The 27,251-nt window shown below is 36.8% G+C and overlaps 1 protein-coding gene across 5 annotated transcripts in view; it reads right to left on the bottom strand.

Moving 5' to 3' along the window:
* The window catches only part of FILIP1 (filamin A interacting protein 1), a 102,573-nt gene extending 91,275 nt beyond the window's left edge, over positions 1-11,298 (bottom strand). For 2 of the 5 annotated variants that reach the window (XM_015622757.3, XM_033512956.1), the window contains exon 1: positions 10,849-11,294. The gene's annotated coding sequence lies outside the window, so the exon portion shown is untranslated. Of the gene's footprint in view, positions 1-10,848 lie in introns of all 5 variants that reach the window. The other 3 variants (XM_015622753.3, XM_015622756.3, XM_015622755.2) reach the window with 2 other exon arrangements.
* Between the last annotated feature and the right edge of the window lie 15,953 nt (positions 11,299-27,251).

The following is a 27,251-nucleotide window of genomic DNA, read 5'->3' as shown; positions in this document are numbered from 1 at the left end:
CAGATATTAGGTTCAGCCATGAGACAGTAGGTTCAAAACCCTGAGGGCTTAACTTTGTTCTTTCACTATGAAAAGAAGAAAAAACAATCCCACAAAAAATCCCACTAATCCCATACCTCTAAATTACAAAAAAATCAAACAAACAATCCAACAACAGCAAGAAAAACCAACCAACCAACAACTAACCAAAAAAAGCCCCCTGATGTGCTACAATTTGCTGTGAGATTTTAAACAGACCTTTTGAACTCATATTCTGCTATACTATGGTATGAGTTTTTTGTAAGAGAATGTGTGTTACCACTGTACTCATGGGGAGAAGCTCTGCTCTCTGCAAGGACAAGGCATTTGCTGAAATGCTGCTACATTTCAGCAGGTGCTACGTATACAACTCCCTTCCCTTCTTTTGAGGGAGGATTCTAAATGCTGTCACTGTGGGTCACTATTTTTTAAGTGAAATTAACTAGGATCATTTAAAAGAAACTACCGGTTTATTTTCCTTTCCACACCTCTTTCTTGCATCTGAATGTAACTGCCCCAGAAAACTTATTTTTTCACTCTTTTGGTAGGTGTCTTCTCCTTATCTTCCCACAACCCCTCCCTGTGTCATTCCCCAAAATGGGACTACAGCTTTCACTCCTCTCCCAGCAGAACAGGACTTGCAGACCCTTCTTCTGTGCTGGTTAATCCAGGATGTGGGTGGCTGCTTGGACTTCCACATTTCACATCATTTTTTGGGGGGGGAATCCTCACAATAAAGACCTGAGTTCCCTTTCATGAAATCCAAGGAAGGGTAATTTATTACCCCATTCTCTCCCCAATCTGAAAAGGTCACAACTAAACTAAGAAATTATTTTCAGACCTTTTGCTTTGATCTGGGCTAGTTTTGAGGCCAACTGTGCAGTTGTCACTGCTGTTCCACATGGCAGGGCACAGTGTGTCAGACAGAAGCTGCCCTCAGCTGCATTTCAGCAGCCATAGCCTCTTCTGAGCAGTGGCTCATACCTAAGGGTGAGAGTCTGCCCTGCTCCCAAATTCACCATCCCTTCTGTCTACTGGCACTGCCAAGCACACAGATTCAAAATCTCAAGAAAATCTTCCACAGTTATTTTTCAGGGCATTTTAAAGCATTATGGCACCAGGTCATCTAGTGATCCGAGACTTCAACTTCCTTGAAGACATCAGAACTTTATGTTTTTCTAATTTTCTCTGGCTTTATTTGAAGCTGAACATCATGTAATAGCAACTTAATTCCTTGGTAAGTTGTTATCCAAAATCCCACTTGACAAGAGTCACTAGGGCTGCCACCATTGCTTTAACAAAGCAGGCACGACTGGAGACACTGCTGACCTGCTGAGCTTGCAAAGAGACAGGCAGCATCACAGGGCTTTTCTGTTTTCCAAGTGCTCCCTCTTCCTCCTTCCCCACAGCCCCATAGTGGCTCCAGAGCTCCCAAACACCAGCTAATTTGGGCAGTCACATTCAGCTCACTCCTGCTTTCAAAGGTTCTTTTTCCTTCAGGTTTTTTTCCCAGCAGTCTCCTTCTTGTACTAGGGAGCTCGTCCTGGGCATTCCCAAAATAACAACATGCTCACAAGCTGACAGCACCCTCTTTGCCCCGTGAATTACTCCTGGTACAACTGAACCTGAGGGAATGGTTTTGATTTTCCTGAAACATCTTGGTATTGACATTAGTTTGGTTTCTATTCTGGTATGATTTTGTTCTTGAAGCTTTCTGGTCACATCCCTGGTCCTCCTCCTTCCTTTTTTTTGCTGTGCTTTACCAGAATAACTGATTTATTGTGACCCACAACTCAGGGCACAGCTAAGCTTCTCTCTGGGAGCTCCTCTAAAAATACATATTCTTGTCATGCAGACTAATTCAACTTCTATTCCTACTTCTCCCTGCAGAATCTGGTTTCCAAGGAGGGCTATTTAAGTCTTCTTATTCAAAGCTGTTGACATGATGCTCAATACTGCAACATCTCAGAGTGTCAAAGTCACTACTATGTTTATTCTTGTAACATTCCAAGTTGTTATTAAAAGTGGAAAAGTAACTTGCTGAGAGTCACAGAAGGAGTCACTGATGTGAAAGTGAGCCATTTAACCAGCATTCTTCCTCCCTGGTATGACAACTACCACCTCATTTTAAGGTAACATGATTTTAAACAACAAAATTCAAACATGACATGAATATTTTGGAGAGGGAACCTGTATTTAGCAAAATGTTTCTGGTGAATAAGGAATCTATAACATGTTCTGCCACTTACAGCCTTGCAGTTCAATCACACTCTTGCAGTGTGATTTAGACTTTGTTTACACAACTAGTGCTGGTGGTAACTAAATTAACTCTCCTTGTGTGCAATTATGCCTGTCTTATTTCTAGACACTCGCTTCTGTCCTGGAGGGATTTTTAGAGTTGACATCAACAGCCTGTAGAATTGTTCCCATTCTACTTAAACTGTTACAAACTGTTGTGTTATGTTGAGGATATTCACTGAACACTTCTGTAAATTATTCAGTTTATTTATGTTTCTTTTCCTAGGCTTCTTTTGTGCTAAACTAAGGAAAAACCCATTACACTGTCTATAGCCCTCACATACTTCTCTAGCACACCATTAGTTCTCAGAGACCTGTAGTGATAAAGGTTGTGTTGCTGGTAGTGATACAGAGCAGGGGCTAGAAACTTGTATCACTGCAGGGAATTTGTTTTCTTGGAATGAGGCAGCTGTGTTACTATCACAGAGAGGCTCTGAACAATTCCTCTGGGCCCACAAGTACCACAGCAGTACAATCCTGTCATGTAAATTCTGTAAATTTTCATTTGCAAATAGATGGAATTCTGTACCAAAGATACTTACACTGCACTATCATTCTAATAAAAAGCTGTTCAAAATAATTATGGGTTTTAGAATATGAAAGCAAAGGAAAAATCAGTTTAGATAATTTTTCGACAACACATGAGCTACTTTTGAAACTTCTGCCCATATGATTACACAGCAGGGTAGTTAAAGATGTTTGTCTACCTAATAATTCATGGTTAAGGGGTTTAGAGTTCATCTTTAAAATACTCAGCTTCTTAGCCTGCTGCTAAAGCACTTCTTGTCTGTCCTAGCCTGTTCTGGTGTCTTTCAAAGCATGAACTCTTCTTCCTAAATCTCACTGCCTTTCTCATTAACTTAACCACACTGAAGCTTATTGGCAGCCCTTTTTATTAAAAAGGTTGCAAGGGTGTATAACATTTTTGTGCATGTCTGTGTTTGTGCATGCAAGATGTACCAGCTCCTCCAGTTCCTCTCTGCAGCCAATGCTGAGTTTCCTCCAGACAAGTACAATGGGATCCGAGACCTCTGTACACTGCCAGCTATGAGAATTCCCTCTCCTTTTTCCCTCCATATGTAAAGATGATGACAATATTCTAGTTAAAGTTCCAGTTTTAGGAACATTCATTATCTAAAGAGAAGATTACCTGTCTTCAGTTGTTATTCTTAATAGATATAAGAAATCCTATATGGAAAGACTGACTGCCGCATCCCTTTGAGTATCACAAGGCCTCTGCTTTGTCCTTGTTCCATGCTACAATAGCCACTAACAGGTAAATTTAGATACTTTCACATATTTTTAAAGAAAGGGTTTTTTAAAATTAGTTTTAGGTTAATCAGAATTCCACCTAGGAATCCTATTTGCCATATGTGCATCATGCTCTGCTCCTGATTAGGATACAATTGGAAAGAGATGTTCAGTGAGAAAAGGAAACTCAGCAGTGAAAACAGCCTCCAGAGTTTCCTTCCTCAAAAGCAGCATCTCTGTTATCCTTCCTCACTTAACACTTATTTTCTTATTATTTACATTCTCAATGCTAGCCTTGCAGCTTATTGGACTACCAGGATAGAATATACTTAACATTTTTTTTGAATTGTTTTTGCAGAAAGATGGCACCTCAACAGTGCCTAATTCTGTTTGGCTTTCAAACAGGATGTTGCAGGCAGAAGGAAGAGGGTGTGCACTCTGAAAGCTGGAGTAAACTAAGACCAAAAAATTGCATTCAAGATTTTTTGTCCTTATTATTCCTATTTTAGGACATATCAGACATAACAAAATCAAACAAAAAAACACTCCACTACACGTGTGTTTTTTTGCAATTTTGAAAGTGCCAAAGACCTGTGATTTGTTAATATCAACCAACTCTCAAGCCAACTTTAATTCAGTGTATTATGCATTTTGATACACTGATTATAATTTCTTGCAAAATATTCCGTAGCCAGCCATGGCCAAAATTTTGTAATCCAAAGATCACAAAGATGAGAGACCTCAGAATACTTATATATTAAAAATACTCAAGATATATGAAAAAAATCAAAGCTCTGAGCAACCTGTTCATACTCCGGAGATAGTCCCACTTTGAGGGAGACTGGATGACTTCTGCCAGTTTCTTCCACCTGAATTATGGTTCTGTAAATAAGTGGCAACCCTCATGCAGAGGATATGCTACTGTGACACTGCCTTTTAATATTTGCACTCTGATGCCTTTTGTGCCTCAGATTCCAGTCTCTGTGCCACTTGGAGCAGCAGTGGTTCCCAGAGCCAGCTCGGAACACGAGGCTCCCCTGGCACTCAGGAGCCCTGCTGCCATGCGTGTCCCTCTGCGCACAGGGACATCTTGTTCTGCGCTATGTTTGACATGCTTGAGGACATCCAGCATGGCATCATTCCCTTCCTGCTATCTCCTGCCCAGAGTCAAAAATTCGAATGTATAGTTTTAATTTTCTCAGACTGAGGAACAGAAATCCTTATCTTCTGGAATAAAATGTACATTTCATTACAGAAGTCCGTGTTGAAAAATAACAAGGAGAAATAACACACTATGAAAGAACTATTACAGCCTTTACCTTAAAAATTAGATCTAAGGGGCTTTGCAATTACAGAGTGACACAACTGAGATTTTTGGGATAAGTATGAATGACAGACACAGGAATTTAATAACTTCAGCATGAGAAATATATGCTTAATTAAATTTTAGTCAGCCCAACTGACTAGAATCAGTCATCATTAATCACATATTCTTTCCCACCTTTTTTTTTATGCCCTTGCTTATGGCTTTTAAAGGGTTATTTTCTTGAACAATTTGGGCTATATATTTTAAAAGTAAGACTGTTCTTTGAGACATATAATTATGTAGTGTGAGATTTTATACCCTTTCTACTATGTTCACCAGTTTGAACTTGAGGATAAATTGTGTATGTTTTTTTCAGTGTATGTTTGTTGTCACAGTAACTGCAGTTTTCCCAATAAATGGAAATTGCATCGTTTCCTTAGCATTCAGGTTATTGCACTGAAATAGCACCGTGAACTCACCATTACTTCTCCCTTCCTGTTGTCAAGTTAGATCTCATTTAGTTGCAGGGGCAGGCACTAAAACAGGTTCGTTTAGATTTGTGTGCATTAGAAAGCTGAAGCAAGTCTGCTTAGCTGCATTACATCCTATGACTCATGCCTGTGTGGGAAAGACCTTATTTTCACAGAGATCTCTTAGATAAACAAGGCTAGTTGGCAGCAATTCTGTTACACTGATGCAAGCAGTCTCTGCTTTCTGTTGCATTCATTTGCTTTGTATTTTCTGAAAAACACAAGCAGGCTGATAAGCTCTAGTGAGAATTCTTCCACCAAGGACACATGAGCTTTCATTTCCAATCACTTTTTTTTTTATATAATAGGATAATAATAAATAGCCTTAAAAACCAGTTTCTAAAAAAAACACCTATTCTGTTACTACAATAAAATCCATTTTTTATCAGTTGGGTTTTCTTAGTTTGTTAGCGAAGCTGTAGCTCTTGCTGTCAACAACCATAACGCACTACTCAGATACCTCCCTCCTACAAACATACAAGCCTCTAAATACTGTGGACTTCAGATAGAAAATGGATTTAGATTCCAAAATATCACTTTTACATATGTGCTGGTACAGACCTTTGAACAGCATAAATCACAAAACATTACACTCTTTGTCACCATTTCCCCAAAAAGGAAAAGCGAAGAGCGTAACCATTATTGTATTACAGAGCTCTGAAAGTGTTTAAATTAAACTGGACAAGTTTATTGCAAATTCATCGAGGTTTCTGCTCTTCTTTTGAAACCCCACCAGTTTATATCTGAATGACTTTGGCCACATCTTAGATAATTAAGATTCTAATTGTCATTTTATCAGCTTTGAAATGAAACTCACTTGGACAAAGTGCAGCGATCTTTCGGATTCACACCCCCCTTTGCCTCTGTCAGCACACAGCAACCAGACGGGTTGTCCATTTAAGGGAAAAAGTACAAGCTCCAGCTTATTGCCCTGTGTTTTGGATGTGTTTGTCCCTCAGCAAAGCATTCTGTTGTGCCAAAAAACATTTCCTTCCTTGCAAAAGTCATGCACACATGCAAACATATACTCCCATTTCTGATGAAGGTTTAATTAAGCTTTTAATTGTATTTTCTCTGTATTTCTGAGTCTGTAAAACACTGTGAAGGATGCCACAATCTATGTAATCTGACAGATCACCTTTAGAGCTACAATTCGCATGCTTTACCTGTGGAAAAGATTTTGATAGATAGTCCAGAAAAAGCAGAATGAGAATCACACAGTAAAGCATTCTTGAATTTAAAAAAACAAAAGGCAAAAAAAGCACCTGGGAAGACTCTCTATTTGCACTTATATTAGTACTTATTTTACTATGATGCTGAGAATAAAGAGTAATATAGGAAGTACAGATTATCTGCAGAAGCAGGAGGAGTAGGTGCAAAGACCCAAAATAAAAGGGAATATCTAATCAAGTGTCTTGAAATGTAGGATTTTCCCAAATACATGAAGCATCACACATTTTCAACACAGTCAGAGACTTTCACTGTCTCTCCTGAACAGGACAAAGGCACAATTGTTTCTGCCTTTCACCTCAAAGCATAACTATAGGACTGTATTACAAGTTCTAGTGTCACTAGCTTGGTACAAATACTGGCTACTAAGTAGAAAAAGGTTAAAAAAAAAATCTTAATATTTTATGAATTGATTGTGTTCTCAATTATCCAATATGCTCCAAAATGAAGAAAAGCCTGTCATCCCCAAATAATTACCAATATTCTGTATAAAATTAGGAAACAACTTTCAGTAGAAAACAATGAGAGAAAGGAAAACAGAAAATGCTAAAAATTAAAACTACTACAAAAAAATGATAAAGCTGAAAAGTTCAGACATTTGGGCTTCTTGTAAAGAATTATTTAAACATTTCTGTACAATAGAATACTCTTATTTTATCTTTCTAGCTTTCAGTTCTTATCCTAAGTTTTATATACTAAACATTTTTGGTGAAATAGGAAGTATTAATAAATGGAGTTTCTTCTCATTTGTAATGTTGCTTCATCTGGCTTCTTCACAAATATTCACTTTATTTCTCCAGTTGTCATTTTAGATATGTAGAAAGACAAGCCCCTTCTCCAAATTCACTTTACACACTTAAATAACATGGAAACCTGCAATGACAGACCTTGAGAAAACAAGGTAAGAAACAGGAAATTGGAGGAAAAATGTCTTTTAGAAAAAAAAAAAAAATACTTGGACAGGAATAGAGATGATCTGTTTTGTTAAATGCTCTTGAGGTGACTAGAAATTTATCTACTAATTCCTGAATACTAAAACCTGATCTTATTAAATTCAAAAGAAATCTAACTGTGAATTCAGTGACATAAACCTGACCTTTGACTGGCACAGCTCTGAAGCATATTCTTGATTTCTGCCTGGGGGTACCTGAACTGAGTTAGATAAGATTACCAAAAGCATTAAATTAAGCATGTGTGGAATCTCTGCCAACAGAAAGATCTTGTGTCAGGAACAGTTTCACTGATACACCTCTATCAGTGTAGGAGTTTCACTGATACACCTCTATCCATTTTATAATGGAAATGGCTACAGTGGTGAAATTGTAACCCAGAGGAGCAAAAGAGGGCATACCTGCAAAACAGAGATTTCCTAATATACTAATTCTTAGTCCACAGGCTGCTTCCAGAAAGAACATCCGTTTCTTCAGGAATCCTACTTTGGCTGACATAGTTCTATTAATATCAATGTTTAGTCTTTCCATTTGTGTCAGGTGTGACAGTGAGCAGCACTACAGGAAACTCAGATATCGTAGGGTCAACATCAAGCTCACTAAAACCAGCAGCATAAATGATCTATCAGTAAACACCAGAGCCAAAGGTCAATGGTCTACCAGATATAAGCAGGAAGAGTTTGGGAAAATCAAGGCATATGTAAGCAGGGGCAGAACAGTGCTGAGCTTTGAAGGTGTCAAGTCTTTGAATTTGGTGTTAAAAACAATCAGATCATCTATAGAAAGACTGAAAGACTGAGGTGATGAAAAAAACTGAAAACAGTTAAGATGGTGACTAGCTGGGACTAGATCAGCTAAAATTACAACAAAATTAATATAATAATTAATAATAACCATAACAATGAAAATATTATAATAAAATTTAAAAAGTGACAGAGTCTGGAAGTGGATTCAGATTGGAAGGAGTCTTTATCACCATGAAAGGCACCATTCATTCCAGTTATGTAAATATAAACAAAACCAAAATGATGCATAAGGGGGAAAATAAATGGTTATGCTATGTCTACTTGTCTTCCATGAAAATCACAACGGAGTGTATCATCTAAACATAAATTACTTTTTGATTTGATATAAAATTGACCTTGGTTTCACTGTAGTCATTAGAAGAACTGGCTATCTTTCAAATATGAAACCATCTGTTGAATAGCCACATTATATATTCCACAAATTTGATTGGAAAATCCCAGAGCCTCTTTGTGGACACCTGTTGAAAAGAGTAATTTTAGCCTCCTCCTCCATTTTGAAGTGGAAAGGAAGACAGATGTATGTAAAACCACAACTCCATGTGTTAGAGTTTGAAGTTGCTATTAGACTGTTCAAATGTCACTTCATTAGACAGTTATTAGGTTAATCATTTGCCTTTTGATTTAAAAAAATCTTTGCTAAATGTAAATTCTGCAAAAAGAGAGAAGTTGTATAACCCCACCTTACATTGAGCAGCAACTAAATCAAAAAAGGAGCCAATATTACCATAGCATTTTGCCAGGTTTTGCCATCCCTATATTTTCAGAAGGTTAAATTTGTCATTTCTCCACGGTTTAATTTGCCAGATATTTCATTAAAGGAAAGAAATAATAATTTTCACTCTAATGTCGAGATGACAAAGACTGTACAAATCATATTGTCTCAGATTTATTTCTCACTGTGTAGTCTTCTTATGAAAAAACAACTTTCTCAGGATATGTCCTTATTAAAAAGTAATTCCAAAGTTTCCTTTTGAGACTTAGATTTGGGATTCCATAGTGCTGGAGTAATTCCACAACAATGATTATCACATTAAATTATAGTTGCCAAGAAGTGTTTCTGTTTAGTGCTTTAGTGTGCCCCTTGCTATGAAATAAAATGGACACTGTGTTATTCTTTGCTCTAAAGAGTATCATTTCACAGGCAGTTATATTCTCAGTCTCCAAGTACAAGTTGCTTCAGAGTATTTTAATTCCATCCAATGCATCCACTGCTAAGATGTGGTATTGATGTAATTTATGTAATATGCAGTGATGAAACTAGAATTATTTAGCTAAACCAAGACATGCTCATCTCCCTGAGGCAATCCCAGAGTCCACAGACTAAGTGTCAAACACCACAGTCAGCACAGACTCAGTTCATTCCTTCTTTAGGACAAATATTTTTCATCTGAGACAATTCTACATAAATCAGTGAACAGGGTTTAGAACAGGGTAAGGACATGCTTTAAATCTCTGCCTTCATAACTGAATTAACATTGTACATGAACTTATAATCAGTATGCCTCTTAAAAATCAATGCATACTAGATTTGGTTTGCAGAAAACAGCCTTAAAAGAGGTGGAAGGGAGGAGTGGAAATCATACTCCAATTGATCAAACAGCTTTTGTCAGTTAAGACAAATTAAATCACACTAAGCAATTCCTCCCCTAAATTACACGACCACGGTGGGGCCATAGTGTATGCATTTCCAACAACAAACAGGTTTCCATCCTGCTTTCAGGGTAAAACATCTGAGAACAGGTTCCTCATTTTGCTGAGAGAAACATAGACTTATAGCAACAATAACCCAGCTCAAGCACTCCTAGGTACAATAAACATAAGGTCAGTCCTGAGGATGGTTACATTATGCTGCTAATCAAAGCAGGAGAGATTAATATTCATTCTATGTAATTAAGCACAAGGGAAAGAACCAAGAGCAGATGTCACAAAGTTAGTATGAAAGGCACCAGGTGTGTCCTAAAAGTTAGCAAGGAAACAAAAGTACAAATTTGCTGGGCAACGAACTATTTGGTTACTTCTGTTACTGAATGTCTGTTTCCTTTTATTTATCACACAGGTTGTCACTGTTTTTAATAGCTGCTAGACTATCACTGGTCAGAGATGATATGTATTCTATAATTAAATGTTGATTTGTCTTCTGTCTTCATGTAAGCAGATATAAACATGAAACATGTAAAAATTTTTTTCATATTACTACTACCTACTTCATTATGCTTGTTGTCAGAACTGCAAAAGTTATTTCAGCAATGCTTTCTACCATGAAAACATAAAAAAACCCACTAAAACTTTCATGCCAGCTTTCATCTATTGACATTTCCAAATCATTTAGAAGATTGGTCAAAAAGGAAAGAGACAATAGACATTAGAAATTTTTTTTTTTTGTAGAAAAGACACTTGAAAATAAAAGTTCTTGTAAAAAAACAACAACAAAACAACAGAGTGGTTTAACTCAGTCTTACCTGTCACCAACACGGAGCTAGGAATATATCCTTTACACTGCAAGATTGCAGTAGCCCGTCCCACAGCACAACCACAGGAGGAGAATGATCCAGCTCAGGAGAGCACAAAGATAGAAACTTTTCCCACTTTTCTAAGTCTACCAGCAGTTGAAGTAATGAAGGAAACAAGGTAGAGAACAGAAGACCAGAGCTGCTTCTCGCAGAAATCCCAGGCAGGAGAAGTAGGAGGTATATTCTGTCTGTGTCTCACCCAGACTTTTGTTTAAAAGTTTTTTCAGCTGTTGCTAGGTGGTGTTAGGCTTTGGCAGTTTAGTTCTCAGATTGTATTTCCCCTCTTCTGGTCTCTTCACACAGTGTTACAGCAATGACTTTGTTGAGCTCAGCTCGCTTGTGCTATATTTAACCAGTGTTCTCAGCAAGTCAAGCCTGTCAACAGCTGAGAAGTTTGGAGCAGGCTTTCCTGAGTTCCTCAGCTGCTGAATTATCAGTGGATGTTGCACTGCACAGCCCAGCTACTACATTCACTGAAAGATTGTGGGGAAACTGTCAAACCCTTTTAAGGGCTTCCAGTGACTTCACAGGAGTAATTACTATTTAAAGCACTAAGTACAAGATGTGTATTTAGGCATATATTTTAGACTGCTAGAGAAAGAATACTAGTGTTCACTGCAGATGAGTTCAATTATTTATACAGTGAGAATTTTCCTAGGACAAGTAGGAAGTTTATAATTTGAAAGGTATGCACTTCACTTGAGGAAAAATTACACGTGGGAAGAACTTTTTGCAGCATAATTTCTTACAGAGTTTAAATATACTAAGATGACATGAAGAAATTAATGAAAGGCTTAGGGTGGAAAGTTTTCACTGCGATATTTATTCCAAAGACAACCTTTTTCTCCCAGACCAAGAGCTTCCCGCAGTTATTCCTACACTGTCTCTCACGGAAGAAAAGGAAAGCCACACAAATTGGAATTTGTTTGATAGGAATATTAGGAACACTTTACTCCAGGGCTGTATGCATTCTGATGTATCCACACTTGCTTCTGGATCTAATTACTGTTCCTAATCCTAAACTATAAGTGTCTTAATCAACAGATCAGCAGTAACGCTGGACAGCTTTCAGCCCACAAACCGTCATGATATCAAGACTCAAAGATGTTGCAGGTCTCAGACTCTGGAATGAGGTTCTAGCACCTCATGGCAGAACAGGCTCTGTAAATGTCCTGGCAAGGAAAATTCCCTACCCCAACAATTCTGTTCATCTGAGCAGCACTTCGGAGTTAAATGCAGAAAGAGCCTTCTTTGGAAAACTTTTCTCTAGTGATGATTTGTTGTATTGATCTAGGGTTAGATGAAGAGGCAGGGAAGAAAGACAGGAAAGGAAAAAAGTAAAATTATGCTAAAAAATTTGCTTGTTGATATTTATACATGAGGACACACCAATCTTGCAGAGTGAAAAAAGATTCAAGCAGGTCATAACAGTACCCTGTAGAGAAGCTGGGTCTCTGTGCAAAGAGTAAGATGGGGAGTGGAAGCTGTGGCAATTTCAACATGCAGGAACATAATTGGCCACAACGATATGAAATACCAGAGGGTGAGTACAAGCCCTTATGGGAAGCAGCTGTGGGATTAGCTGCAGCCTGGTGCTCTAACCCTGTCTCTGGAATGACTTCTGCTTGATCTGTGTCATTATCTAAACAAGCAAGGAACAATGAAAAAAAATACTTTCATTCCCAAGTTGCTCATAAAGAGTAAATGAAATAAACATTATGTCAAGTAACTGATATTTAGACATTGGTGACACATTTATGAAAGCCGCAATCACCTCAACCATGTCAAATTTATTTTGTTTTGGAGACCAAGTAATAATCACTAATTTCCATTTGCATTTCAATATTTGACTTGGACAGAATTTTTACAATGTATAAAAAATAGGAAAACTTATGTTTTCCAGAAACAGTTGTTTGGAAAATTATTTTAGAGATGCATAATATATTGGCACAAATTTTGCTGGTATATGCTTCCACTTTGAAGTAAGATACAGATACCCACATTCCAAAAAGAATCTCTAGCTTAGTTCTCTCATATAAAATTTAGGTGCTCCAACCAGATGAGTAACGTTTTGACTATTCTGGCTTTAACTTCTTGCTCAAAGTGCACAATTAACAGTACTGTATTCATTCAAGTATAATAAATCAGGCAAACAAAACAATTAAGTTGGCTTATAGATCTCAGAATAAAAACTATTCCCAACATTTCTCTCTCATTAGTTACTGGCACATTCACTGAGTGGAAAACAATACAACTTCTTAGGAGGCATTCTCTGCTGCCAGCCCTTGTGGGTGGGTTTCAATAGTGACCTGCTGGTGCGAGTCTGCTTATTCTTGTACACTTCCAAACTCACTCCCCAGCTGTGCACCACAGATATAATCCTCTAACACCAGGGGAATTTCAGAAAAAAAAAAATTAGGCAAAATAGAATACATAGGTTTTGGCAAGTGAGTCAGGGAAAATATAAAGACTTCTAGTATGGCAAAGGGTATAATTAATCAGCAATACTGGAAGTGTAAAGTTTTTAACTTTGTACAGTATGAAAATTGTTCTCATCTAAGTTTTTCCCCTACTGACTGATGGAAAAAAAATAAATATTAATAGACATGTTGTGAAGGATGGGGAATAAAAGGAAAAAGAAAACCATGAAAGAGACTTTTTCATTTGGCATCCTAAGTTAGGTCCTAATGTCAATAAAGAGCATCATCTTAGTGACATCTTCCAACTAAGTCTAAAAAGCAACTTCCTTATAATTTCTGATAATTACGTTATCTCTTAGTCAACCAACCAAGATAGTGGAGTCCAAAGTAAATAATTCTAAGAAAATTTGTCATGGAAGCCAAAAATCTTACTATCAAATGTCTGGCTGCCAAGGGCCAGAGCAATGCAGAAAAGGAACAAAATGTGGCACGAGAGAGAAGAGCAGCAGCAAGACCTGTTGCCATTTTCAAATATAATGTTAATCACAAATATAGAAGAGGGACTGTCACTCTCCACACCATCATATTTCTTTGTACTTACATTGTTAGAAAATGAAAGAAAAAAATTTATGAGCTGTTCTAGAGAAATTCCAGAATTGAGGCAGAAATTACTGGCAGAAAATCTATGGTTCTTATAGAGAAGATCAAAACAGATGTCTTCTTCTGATCTTACTGGTTTCTCTTGAAATGTATGCCTGTGAGAGAGATTTTTTTCTGGAACACCTACAATAGTATTACTATGTAATTTTTATCTCAGCCATCCATCACTTTGGTGTACAAGAATATCTCATTCCCTTAGTCATAGAGGCATTCAGAGATACAACCTACTACCTTTGTCCTTTTCAAATATTTTGCATCAGCCTTAACTGGACCAATACACTAGAAACAGATCTATGTGAATAGACTTAAGAGTTTCTTAACTGTATGTCCTGAGGAGCTCTAGTATGTGTATAATTCTGTGTGGGCAACCACTGTGAGTTCTTCATTAAGCTACTCCATAAAATGCATTGAAGTAAGTAATCAATATTCTAGTTTCTAACAATTCTTTTTTCATTTGCTTGAAAGGAAATGCACCACAGTTTTGTGATAACCTGCTTTCATACTTATTGCTCATTTCCATAAATCTATTATTTTAGACTATGCTAGTGCTTTTAGCTTTCTTTTGGCTTTACAGTATAACTTGTGCTTCCTTGAGGTTTGTTGGAAGGGAGGGTGTTGAATCATGTTTTGATTAATAAGATCTTGGCTGCACCTCCTCAAATCTGTATTTAGGGAGGTATTGATTCTTTAAATTTTCCAGATACTATTGATATAGTACAGTATAGTCCAGATACTTACAAAAGCCAACACTGCCTTTTAAATATTAGGTCTGCTATGTTTTCATCTCAGCACCTGCTTTTTTATAACCAAAGAAAGAAACATATTTCTGCATTTAGTTCATAGATTCAGTTTAGTTGTCTATTTTATAATCTTGCCAAGAGATCCCTACCACAGTCACAAACCTCCAGGAACACTGGGAACATTACAGTATTTTCTGTAGTAGTTTTGCATGTTTTATCAGTGAAATAAAACCAGGGTGTTTTTCATTTCAATTCTTCATATGCTGTCTTATTGATCTATATATTGTCTTCAATAAACATTTTTTGCTTTTTTAAAGTTGTAATCTTAATGAAATAAACATATTAAAAGGCATGTCCATTTCAGTTATTTTATATTTATTTTTCCATCGTACAAAGAAAAATGTTGGCATCCCATAAGGTGTCTTCAAATGAAGTGAGGTGCAGATCAAATATGGGGCAGTTAGATATACAGCCACTTCAAGAGCATCAGATGGCCCATTGGACTTGGGCACAACCCTGTCTACAAAAAATGACAGAAAAAATAATGATAACTTTAGAATCATGTTTGAACACTTCTGAATCCAAAGCCCCAGAACCTGGCTCTCACTACAGCTGGGTCAAATGGAGACAGTAGGAAGTACCAGTCTGTAGGAAAGAGTCAAATCTGACCTCTGGAAATGGAGTAAAACATATGATTAGCTTCACTGCCACACCCCAGGAGTGGTATGCAACTTGCTCAAAAACAAAGATAACAATGATCTGAAAATGGATTATTTGCTTTTAAGGCCAGAATAAACTATTTTCATAATCTAATACAGCCTCCTACACAGGAAAGATTGTGGAATTTTCCTCGTGCAAAACAGCAAGTTTTAGTGAATTAAAGCACATCTTTGAGAACGGTTACACAGATCAAACATGGATAATTTGCCACAGCAATGTATAATGCATTCCAAGAGTAAATTACACTTCCTGTATCAAGCAATCCCAACCTTTGCAATCTATTTCCAGCTTGATGTTGGCTGACTTTAGCTCCTAGACCATGATGGTTAGTCAGTTGCCTCCAACCTCTCTCCATTTGTTCCATTCTAAATAAGTTCCTGTGGTTATTAACAGCCCTGAAGAGGAACTCTCTTTACCAGCTCCCCGCCCCATACAAATTAATAATTTTCACGTGAAATGGAGCACTCTGGGGTGAAACATGACAGTGTTTGTAAACTAATAGCATTACACAGCAAACACGTAAACCAGAAGCAAGAAGTATTTTCTCCAAACAAAACAGATCATCTGAATTTGTTATTAAAGCTGTGACACCGAAGGGCTAGCTGCCCAAGAAGGGTGGCTGTGTCCTCGAAAGCAGCTTTAGGAGCTGAAAGGCGGATGGAAGCTCTGCTCTGCCATCCCCGAGAGCACAGTGCCACCTATCTCTGCGTCTGCGTTAACTCATCGCGGGCGCTGCCAGAGGACGGGCAGAGCCAGTTCGATTCGTTTCACCCAATTCTGCACCATCCCTTGCTTCCTTTCCTGGTTTTCTGTGGGCTAGGGGGAAGATTATTCCACTGCACAGCCCCAGATTGCAGCTGTATTTCTATAAGACACTGGCTTCTGTCATCCACTCAGTGCCACTTACATGGTACAGTACAAATTCAGACTGGTTACATCCTACTGTAATTCAGATATTGTAAGCCAACACTCATATCAGTAGTGCTTCTCCAGATTTTACTGGCAGGAGTCTAAACTCGCTATTACCTTATCTGTGGATCTGTAGGACTTGAACTGCTGTGGAGAAAGGAGTGACTAAAACATATATAAACATCCCAACAGTTTAAAAATGGGTGCCTGCCCAGAGCCTTCTCTCTAGGAACGACTAGGCTAGGAAGAAGTGGTCTTTCCCAGTTTTTTCTCCCTGGAAGCCTCAGGACAAGATGCCACAGAAAAAAACATAGATGTACTCCAGATGTAAATAACAGTCCAACTAACTTTTTCATGGAGAGCTGTTTCTAGTCCCATGACCAAACTGTACACAAACACCTCTCAGAGACAGTCACAGCATTGGTATGAATAATTTGTGTGCAACTGCGCAGGAAAACAAGAGGGAAGTGATAAGGTGTTTAGATTCAGGCACAAATCTATGCTCGAGGAATATTTCTGCAAGGGATCAGAGGTAGAGTTTTGAATGTCAAGGTTTTAATCCCTATGAAGTATCAAACACATGCCATTTTCAATGTAAAGAAAAAGGATACATGCAAAACAGCTGATAAGACATAATTTACATTTTCTGGTTTTACTTTCACAGATGTGGGGAAGAGGAATCTGCTTTCTACTTTCCATTATTTAAAATGTGGTGAACAATAATGAAGAGGGCTCTGTTAAATTGGTGTTCCAGTATCTTGAGTATTAAAAGACATTGCTTGCCAGTGATAGACCAAAGTACTTTTTGTCAATCAAAAAGGACTTGTTTTTAAGCAGTGCTGTTTAGAACAGTTCCCTAAGCACAGGTTTACTGGGGAGTGTTAGGAGAGATTAATTTAGCTTTTTTATTGACTGTTGAAAGGGCAGGATAATATAGATAACAAAATATTGATAGTAACAAGCGCAGGTGGAAATAGGAAATTTGGGGTGAAAGGTTTTACTGCTTTAGAGTCGGTTTTGCCCATAATAGCATACAAAATTTCTGTATATTTTGGCACTAAAATTAAAAAAATACTTTTGTTTTGATCTGATTTTGGAAACAGCAGAAGGATTTCTATTTTTAAATCATATCTGTTGGAAAACATCGTCTGTGAAAAAATCCCCAAATGCTGCTCCTGTTATTACCGGTAAGTCAGCAGCTGGAATTACAGAAAAAAGTTTCAACTATAACATGTTTGGACTGAATATAAAATCTGCCACCTTCATTCTGATGACAAAGCACTATGCTGGACATCACCCATCATATGTGACTTATTTAAACCGCATGTTCATAGGGCCAAAAAGCAAACTAACAAACCTAAAGCCCTTTCTTTCTCATGTAGAGCCTATGAAATATATCTGAACCAAAACTGGCAATGAATGTCTGATAATCTCAGTACAGACTGGTGTCCAATATCTTTCTACTAACACAAATTACTTGATGAAAACCCCTCTAAGTTAGAAGAAACTACCTGAGACTCTTTAGTCCTCATAAACAGAATTCAATTTTTTAGAGAAACAAAAATTTTGATAGGAGATGAGATGAATCCATAGGCAACAGGGAAATGTTTTACTGCCCAATGCAGATATCAAAAGAAGGGATACAGAGGAAACTGAACCTACAATAGAAAGAACACTGTAGAAGCTTCCTCATAAGGCATCTCTTCCGTAAGAAGGAAAGGGAAACAAAACAAATATGCTAAATTCTCCTCATCCTCTAAACTACTGCCTTTCAGGGTATGAGAAACCTCAACAGAACAAGGTACTTACTGAGTCAAAGGTAAGCATCCATCACCAATGACAGCCATGTAAGTTTCTTTCTTTTTGACTAATTTAAGCAGATATTTAAGATATTTATGCTATTAAAGATATTTAAGCTTTATATTCAGTCAGTTCCTGAGGATCCCCACTTCTAGCAATCAAAAGCATAACAGCACAAAGACTGCTTAGCAGAGAAGCCAGAGATAGTACTGCCCAAAGAAATTTTTTAAAAAGCTATATAATAGTATTCAATCTATTAGGTAACCTTTCTCTTTACAAATTAACATACTACAACTTTCTACTTACAATGTTATTTTGTTGGTTTTTTTAAATTTCTTTAACAGATGTCAGAGAATCAGACAACAGTTGAGATTCAGAAGAACCTCTGGAGGTCATGTCATCCAATTCTGCTCAGACAAGGTGACCTAGAGCAGGCTGCCTAGCACCATGTCCAGACAGCTTCTGAGTATCTCCAAAGACAGAGCCAGCACAGTAAATGAACAGTAACCTCAGAGCAGAACTGTATCCCCTAAACCAGCCATGAATTAGGTACACAGTGTAAACTGCTTGGTGTTGCTCCCTCTGTAGTAAATCAGCATCAGTCATTGAGAGGAGATGATTGAACATTCATTTTAGGACAGCAAAAATAATCTGATAAGAAGCTAGTTTGCAGCACAATTCCATATCTTATATTTTTCCCAGATTAATGATTTGGGTTTTTTCATTATTGTGTTTAGTAGTATTTCTCATGTGTTATTTTATGTAATGCATTTTTAAGAAGTAAATAAAATTTAGGCTTCACAAGAAAGTGAAATAACCAGATAATTATTTGGGTTTTTTTCCCAGAAATTTCAGAAGTTTAACTCTAGAAGTCAGAGTGTAACTCCCTAAGAAAAGTTCAAAGAATCTCTTGAACTACACATTTCAGTGATATAGAGAAAATATACAATGCAATTCATATTCAGAACTGACGCACTTTACGTTGTATTATCCATAGCATCCACATTAAGTCTAAGACTTCTTTAACCAAAACCAGATCTCTTTTTGGCAAATATTACCCCCACATTCCTCCTTTACAGAATGTGGGAGGCTGAGATTTTTTAATATTCTGTGCTTCTCTCCCACATATATAACTCTAAAATGGAGGCTTACTGTATTTTGTCATGTTTTTCTCACAACCCTTTCATATTAAGCAGATTTTCTTTCTCCCTGAGGTCTAAGTAAATCCTTCTAGAAACTCAAGAAAACACTTAGGCATCTCAAACTATTCTGTCAGAAGAATGGACATCGTCCACTAAGTGCTTCTGCATTGCTTGCTTTTTATTAGTGATGCATCTATGATATGTTGGGGTATAAAAAAATTTGCAGCACATAACAAATCTCCAAGGTATCATAACTAAGACTCTTTTAGGGACAGTTTACCCCTCAGAAAACAACTAATAGAAAAAAAAAACCAAACCTGTTAGTCTCCAGACCATAGTGACATATTTGGGAATTAAACAGAATAGAATAACATTACCATTTTAAGCTAAAACCAAGACAAATCAGTAAAACATTGCAAAACAAGTAAAAGTCATTCTCAACAAAGGGTAATAAAGTACTGGAGCAAAACCTGAACACCAGAAAAAAAATATTAATTTTGCTGTAGCTGAAAGATATGGCTGGTTTGTCACATATTGCTGTAGTGCTCTAAAAGACAAAAAAAAAACCAAACCCATAATTGCTTACTAGTCAAAGGAACAAAAGCTGATGCAGAGGGCTCCTTCACTATTAATATTAGTAGGAATTGCAACTTCTCTATTAAGCAATAGGCTGACAAATAAGAGGAAAAAAGGCTTTTCAGATACAGACAAATAAATAATCTACCCAGGAGAGGGAAGAAAATAGAAAACATGTCCTGATGCAAACAAGAAAAGCAAGCAGTGAAAACATGGGAAAGGCAGTTTGGTGCACCGAATATATTTTAGCAGGAGCGCGGAATTTTCAGTGATGAGGGCAGTCTAAGAGCATAACTAGACATAAACAACTCCTTCGTGCAATCAGTTTGGCTTACACTGCCAGCTTTTTAAAAAGAAAAGAAAAAGGATGAAATGTCTCTTCAAATCCAAGATTAACAAGCAGTTTTTATAGGAGTGTGGGTTTCAAACCTTTACCTGCATTGTGGTTGACTTCTACCATTCATAAAAAAAATAGATGTCAAATAGAGCAAGAGGTGGCAACCAAGATAGAATTTGAGTGGCAAACAAGGGCATTTGTTATTTTTTCATACATATATATAAAGACACAAAGCAATTTGCCTTTAAGAATTTAAATAAACTTCAACAATCATTAAAGCAAGGATTATTGTAATGTCAGAAGAGAAATATAATGAGAAATAATAAAGTAAATGAGTAAGGAATTTTAACTATCTTCCTGTACTGATAATATAAGTCAGTTAACCATTACATTTTAGAAAGTAATTGCCTGTGAACACTGATTACTATAAAGACCTTAGGCTTTCCTCAGGCCTGAGGGAAAGACTAACTCAACTTCAGATGCTGAAATGCATCTGAAGGCACCATTCATCTCTAACAGACCAAAATACTGTTCAAATTATGGATGCTAACTATGAAGCAGGCAGCACAGTGCCTGTGGAATAGCAGGCCACATAACTTTCTCAGTCTTGTCTGAGAAAGTGGCCCGGGAAATCATAAGGAGGAATTAAAACAATCCTCAGAGACAGAAAACAGCCTTGCAGGTGCTGTTTGTCTGTTCCTTGTTTTCTTGCAGGAGAAGGTCGAGAGGTGGTGTACCCCACTGACCAATGATGGTGATGTGTTAGTTTACTAACCAATAAGAGTTTCTTCTCTGTACTTTTCATATATCGGTCTATAAAAAAGAGCTGAAGTAATAAACCAGAGAGAAATTCTCCTGTTCGACTCCCAAGAAAGTCTGTGTCATTCTCGCCGTTCCCAATAGAGCGACATACAAATGTTTTGTCTTCAAAACATTTTCTTTTTGGAAACAAGCAACAGAAAGGAATGGGCAGCCCGTCTCCACTCCAGTAAAGGTGAAGGGCAGCCAGAGTGCTTTCCATCTGATGTCACACATACAATCACTGTATACCTTGCCCCTCATGGGATCAGCCTAATCACTGTGCTCAAACCACAAGGGAAATATTCTCTACATTCCTTCAGGAAAAAAATAGAGGAAAAAATACAGAAAATAACTATTATGCATTTGCTCATCAGCATTTTTGGGGTAGGTCTTTGGGATAATGGAGTGCACCAGGCAGGAGCACAAGAATCAGAATAGTGGTAAGTGGGTACAGCAGCACATCACAGACCTTCCACACCCTGGGAAGACCAAAAACTGATGGGACAAAGCAAACCTGCACAAACACTGCTTGGATGTAGTTGGCAATCTATGCAGCACTCCTGGGCAATCAGATTGCTGATCTCAAATCATCAGGATGCCACAGGAGGAACCGAGACAGATGTAGTGTGAGATTTACATATGAGAAGTTTTATTAGGATGGTAGGAAAGGCTGTAGCTCCTCACTATTCATTTTTCCTCCTGAAAATAAGGGAGTTACCAGTAGTAAACTAGGAAGTAGTTGTAGTAAACTAGGAAGGCAAGTAAAAAGATGGCCAGAGTTTGAAGTTACACAGAGACAGCCCCTACAGTGCTGGCAAGGACATAGGCAAGACTAGTCACCCTTAGGAAAACACTGCATCCTAAAGGAAAAGGGATTCACTTCCCAGTGAAGAGCAGTATCCCCTTACTTTGAGATCTCTCTCCATCAAAACCAGTAAAACATTTATTTACAGAGGCACTGTGGGAAGAAGTTCTTCCACTACTGTCTTCAGGTCATGGGCAGAAGAGGGAGGGATTTTAGAGAATATTATATGACTGTTTAGTCACTCGTTTTTTGTTAACACCAGTTACCCATTTTTTTATTTAATCCCAGATAGTGCATGTTCTTTTATTTTATCCTGTATTTTTTTTCCTGGATACATGACAAGAATGTATGGAAAAATAAGTTACTCCACAAATACTATGATCCATACTTTTGAGAGATGCCACAAATGACAAAGTCTAGTCCAAAAATATGTGATTCATATAAACTCCAACCCATTTATAGAACTGAATATCAATATCTCTCTATTCTTTTATGTAAATTCTCTGAGGTCTCAGATCTCACCTCAGGTTTATTCAATGAATAAATAAATTCAAGAGAAGGCAGCAGAATAAATTGGACATATTTTTAATAATTCTTCTGCATCCTTGTCTTCACAAATTAGAATTTTATAAATATTATGAAGTTTTCTTGTAACAACAACATAACCACAAGTATAGCAAACACTATTTATGAAGAACAACTTCAGAAACAAAGACAATTTTTTTTCTTCTACACTGTTTGAACAAAAGGAAAATAGATGAGATGGAGCATATAGAAGGAAAGAAAGGAGCACTGAAATGCTGCCCAGAAAGATCACTAATGAACAAACTGTCCCAAATTCCTCTTCTTTGACTTCACCATAATCATGACATTAATTCCTGTGGAACGTAAACAGGTTTGTCTTCTGTTACCAGCTACCAACAAAATAAGGTCACCCTTTTCCTGACCTTTGCAAAAGATGGAATCACAGATACACATTTCCCTAGACTGCCCACAGCTTCTAAATCTGATTTTTTCTGTGGTACACCTCATATTAAAGCAGCAATGCACTTTAAAAAACCAGCATGACACTTCCTTGGTTAACTTTTTTCACTTGTCTAGTTCCATCAATTTAATAAACTTCATATTGCAGTTTTCCAGTGTATTGTAAAATGAAAATGTTGCTTAAACTTTATCCCACAGCTCTCAATGAGGCTCACAGTGGTTATGCAGAAATACTTAATTGTAATACTGCTCAGAAAAAAAAACTCCACAATTACCCTTCATACAAGGAGTGTGTCTGTGAGAAATCTGATTAGATACTCTTGTCTAACAAAACTTCATGGGACTGTTTGTGACTCTGGGCTTCAGCCAATGAAATTTACATTAAATGGAAGGAAAACACAACTATAATGAGCTCGAGATAACTATATATTATTTGGTATGTAGAAAGATGTCAATAAAGCAGGTAAAACCTCCCTGATTGATTTATTTGGTACCAAACACCTATCAGTTTTAAAAAGTTTTGCAAGCAAAGCTTGAAGAATTTCTACAGGAAGGAGGGTTAAGGAGGCTCATTCCCCCACACTTTGATTTGAGCTGCAAGTGATAGTCCTCATCATTATATTACGATACCCACAGCACAGGTCATATATATTACAGTCACTTCAGGATTCAGTTGTACTAATATGCTTTTGAGTTATTTACCCAGTCTCCCTGTGCTATTGAGAGAAACAAGCACTTCTAAAGCAAAGCTCCTCTCCTGCTAATACAGTTGGTGAAATCACTCCTTAATATAGTGTTCTGTTCTCTCCACTGATCATTAGATGCTCAGTTTAAATCAGGTGCCCATGACATCTGAAAATGGCTTACATGACTCTCACCCTTCCCATCTTAACTTGTAAAAGAGAAAGAAAAAAGAATGACTACTTCAGACAGACCTAAGTTAGCAGTCTTGGTAGCAGACAGACTTACCTATGAAGGCTATTTGAAAAATACACTTGTATATTATATACATATATAGGTCTCAGTACATTAGAGAATATATATATAGCTTATTTTATTATACTATGCAGTGTAGAGGGAGTGAGTGTGACTGGTGAAATCACAAACTACATTTATTATACCTTAATTTGAATAAAAATGTAATGGATTAATCCTGAAAAGAATTAAGCTCAAAACAACATACATTTTTATATCTTCTGCTCACATGTTCTAATGACAAATATTAAAAGTGTACAGGATAGAAAGCTTTTCCTGTAGTGATCCACTTATGGGTTTGACTACTCAGGCATTCACTAAAAAAGCTGCCTGCAAAACTTTGACAGCCTCCTGGATCTAGAAGAGACTGGTGCCATAAACTGAGGTTTTCACCATGACTAGATCTGAAGACTCTGCACTCCCTGCTGGCACCATTACCAACGGAAAATTTAATGAAAGTAAAAAATAAGAATTTTTTTTTTATGAACTTTAACTAAAATCGTGTCTAAACAAGGCAAGACAGATAAGTGAAATTTGATTTTTTATCAAAATTCATGAAAGAAATTAAAAAACTAAATTTGCTTTAACTTATGAAGGTGAACCAGCAAAAGCTCTATGCTTGTAGAGAAGTGGTCAGAACTGGGGCCATTATGAACAAGATGAGCCTTTGGGCTACCGGAATTGTCTGCAGAGCTGCAGCACTGGAAAAGTGGCTTCTCATGGCTATTTTCTCTCATTACAAAGTCATCATAGCAAAGAACAAACTGAATAGGCTTTGTCAAAAAAGTCCCAGGGGCCGCAGTGCTCTTGGTAGAGACACACTGAGGCAGCAAATTTTGTATCTGAGACTGGATTTCAAGCACAGTAAAAGTTATGAATAATTGGTCTCAAGAGTTAGTCTCATTCTAAACATGGGGAACATTTGCAAAATTCCTAACTGGAAATGAGTGTTGAACATCATCAGACTTTGGAGTTATTCATCTCCAGGGTTTTAAGCAAAACCCATCTGTAGCAGTAAATCAAGATTGGATGCAAATGGTGGCACTGCAAAAGAAGCATTAGATTATATGACTGCATTGCACTCACAATGTCTTTGTCATCTGTCTCCATTTTTAATATTATTAAATATCCCAGAGATAATTTTAAGTGTATATGATCTGCTAGTCTGAGTTAATAAGCTAGCAATTACTTGCATGCTGCTACAAAAACAATATGCAAATACATCGCATGCCCTGGACTTACACTGATACCTTTAAAAGTTTTATGAGATGTTTTCATTATTACATGTAAGCAAAAATATTTATTGTGGTGGACCCATTTTCAATTTGCTACCGATTTTCAGGTAATCTCTATGGCTATTATTAGGTGATCCTTTCTATACATCATCAATGACTAGAGGATGACATCTAGTGGTACTTGAGGGCTTCAGTCTTTGTTTACTTTAACTGCTAAATTTGCATTAAAAACACGTTACAGTTTCCAGGATTGTGAACATATAGGAACCATAATTCAAAATATGAAAATAGTTATTGAGAAAGAGAAAAAAATCAAAACAAAATCAAATCAAATCGATTCAAATCCTATTCAGTTGTGTGCTCTCTGCCTTCTTGTAGAAAAGAAGGTATTTTGCCACAAAATCTGTGAAACAGTGATAAAAATATCTTCCTAAAAATCAGAAGTGAAATTAATTTTTCTAACTGTAATAAATTTACTAAATATCTTACTATCATTCACCTTACATATAAGCATATGTATATATACAGCATATATTGTCAAAAAATCCAAGTCAAACAACATAGCCTTTAGCAACATCAAAAATTACATCAGTTCTTCTTTCATACTGTGTTTGACATGAGTTCAATATTTGAAAAGGTATTAATCGGTAGATTATATTTTTCTACTGAATTAAGATTCAAAATTAATTTTATAACATTTTCATTCTATAAATACTGTAACATAAAACTGAACTTAAAAAAACACTTCCTTACCATCACCTTTGTCACTGTTTTCCAAAATTTTCTGGTCATTCTACTTTTTTACTAAAAGCAAAATCAAAGAGAAAAGATCAGCTACACATCCTGAAGGAGAGTGCATAAGAAGTAAAAAGATGAGTCACATCCATCCAGAAATATTTTAAAGGGCACACTGAAATTTGCAAACACAGTGTGCTGAATGTTTGCCATCTAGTCTGTATCTCTGGTTAGATTCTAGAAAATTTCTTAAAGAGTACTTTGATTCTGTTTAAGTGTGGGATGTACTGTCCACAACAACATTATGCACATTTTTCCCTTACATAATGTGCTGGAGACAATGAATAAGGTCCGTACACACCAGATATACAAGTAGGAGTAATGGCAGCATGAAATAAATACTTGGCATAATAAATACATTTCTGTTTCTCTCATTAACTATTAGCATGGGGCTCTTAAAAATACAAGAAGTATACATAACAATTACGGAAATGTAAGTAAGGCTGCTCTAAAGAAGAAAAAGCCAAAGGCAAGTTGACATCTTGCTCTTTTAAAAATAAAGCATAAACTGCAACAAAAAGGCTTTGTAATTCCTTTCACTTGATCTTAGAACAATCACCACTCTGTACTTCATCCCACGTACATATGACCTGCAGATTGAGAAAAGAGATCTATGGCATTAGCTCATTTGTACCAAATCCAGACACTTGAGGATGTGCATTTATATGTGTATATTTATGAAGATACATAATCCCATTTATATAATTTGTGTTTGAATTTTTCAGCAGAATTTAATGTCACATTTTAATCAAATGTTATTTCTTTTGACACTTTTTATCATTATGTCTACATATTTTACACACACACACACACACACACACACACACACACACGTGTGCACACGCATATATATGTATATAAGAATAATGTCAAATTACCAGCTAGATTCTATTACATATATTTTCTCGTACCTTAAACATCTGAGCTGCCATTTTCTACTTGTGAACTCTGGTTCAGGTTCGGGTTATTTTTATTTGGTTTGAGATGTTTTATTTCAGAAAAAAAAAAATCTTGCCATCCTCTCATAAAGATTAATTGCCATTCTCCTAAACTAAGATCTTCTCTTTTTATCTTGTCTTACATAGGGCACTCAATACTTCTGAACATGGGTTGCTTTTACAGTGCAAAGCCAATATTTATTATCAAACTATAATCTTCTGAATCATCTCATTTTGCACATGCTTAAGAGGCAAGTGCTCAAAACTGTACTTGCTTGCTAAGAGTTTTGTAGGTAGAAGATTATAGACCAATCTCCATACTGAGGGAAGACAGAGTATTTTGGTGAAATTCATCCCCAAAGTGCATTTAGATGTACTTTGATTCATCATCTCTCATCTATTTTCTTTTCAGCAGGTGTCACTGGTAATGATTCTGTTATATGTGTTTAGAAGTGGAATTCCATGGAATTATTACTGGTTTTCTCTGGTACACAAAGCAAATTTTGGTTGTTTAT

Source organism: Parus major, chromosome 3, assembly GCF_001522545.3.
Source record: "Parus major isolate Abel chromosome 3, Parus_major1.1, whole genome shotgun sequence".
NCBI lineage: Eukaryota > Metazoa > Chordata > Aves > Passeriformes > Paridae > Parus > Parus major.
Note: the sequence above shows the minus strand (reverse complement) of the source record. Positions and strands in the feature narration are given on the sequence as shown.